This window comes from Penaeus monodon, chromosome 24, assembly GCF_015228065.2.
Source record: "Penaeus monodon isolate SGIC_2016 chromosome 24, NSTDA_Pmon_1, whole genome shotgun sequence".
NCBI lineage: Eukaryota > Metazoa > Arthropoda > Malacostraca > Decapoda > Penaeidae > Penaeus > Penaeus monodon.
In genome coordinates this window covers 38,731,362-38,732,812 of record NC_051409.1, presented here as the reverse complement: position 1 = coordinate 38,732,812, position 1,451 = coordinate 38,731,362, and the positions used below count along the sequence as shown (strand labels likewise).

At 30.9% G+C, this 1,451-nt stretch overlaps 1 protein-coding gene across 1 annotated transcript in view; it reads left to right on the top strand.

Annotated features, from left to right (window-relative positions):
- Window positions 1-1,451, top strand: part of LOC119588966 — a 4,386-nt gene that overhangs the window by 2,645 nt on the left and 290 nt on the right. The window lies entirely within an intron of this gene.

Here is a 1,451-nt window from a genome sequence, read left to right as displayed (position 1 = left end):
GCATGTTCCCTATCCTTTGGTGAAACTTTTACAAAGCATGGATTTTACACTCTGTTGTATAGTGTTTGTTTGTTGTCGTCTTTAAGTGCCAAAGGTAAATATTTATTATATTTTTAAGGTTGATATATATATTTTTTTTCTTCTGAATATTCCCTTTAGCATTGTGACTACATATTGGATGTACTTAATTTATCATGAGGTCAAACATACAGTATTGAAACCTCATACCCACATTAGGGGTACTTTCTCTAATTGACATATATCTTTTGGCATCAGTTTTTGTTAAAGTCCTCTTCTTTTTTGTTTAGCAATTAGAAAAAAACATAATTTGGATAATTTTCCTTGATGATCACAATATTAAGATGTACAGTAGCATTTTTTTACCTTTATATCATCAATTCATGGCAAACGTATTTTGTAAATAATACAGTTTTATTTTGAACTGATCTAGAGAAACTTAATATTGACACTGAAGTGAACACTACATACTTACTATTGCTTACATGAATGCCAATGAATACAGTGTACATATTATTTTATCTGCTGTAGTGATGTGGGTTGCAGTGATATTTAAGCAGAGTATCTCTGGAAAACTCTATGTTGTAGAAGAGTTTTGCTTTGTCATTGCTATAGACTAATCTACTCAATTGTAAATCGACTAGCCTTTCAACTTTACTTCTGCTGGTATGTAACTACAGTATGTTAAATCAGTCCTGTTTAGCATTGGTCTGGTGTGATGTGTGTCAGAGGGTGCTACTGTATGTGCGGCATTTGTAGTGGTGTTTTCTATTCTTTTCATTGTTCTTTGGTTTCTATTAATACTATAAAAGAAAAAAATTGTAATGAACTGCGTTTTTTTTATTACTTGTATATCTTTCTAGTTCTGCATTCATTATTTTTGTTGAGTAATGAGCACAGTTGATTTTATGATATCTGGCAGATATAATTTATTCAGGTTTATGTGTATCTGCATCAGTTTTCACATTATATTTTTAAGTTCACAAGTTACATTGAAGTCTGCATCTAAGAGATCACTTTTGATGTGTATTTTCCTAACTGATTACTTCCTTTACTAAATACTTACTCATCTGTAATGGGTAAAGTACTTAATGTATGTGTCAAAGGGTCTCCACTTGCTATAGAGAACCTGGTTATATACAGTTCCAGGGTTTATATATATCTTGTCTTCTAGAATATTGGCTTGTCTGGGCATCTTCAAATATAATACCTGTTTTGATGACATGTATCAACAACAATGGAAAACAATTATGATACACTGTAGTAATTCTGTCTGGTTCATTGAATAGCTGCATATGCTATGGGGCATAGTTTATAACTGTGTACTTTGTTAAAAGGATATAGCACAATGTCTTATTAAACACAATATGTACATTTTACTAGTATGCAAACAATTCCCATTGTTTCCTTAATCAAAAGTAATTTTTATGTAT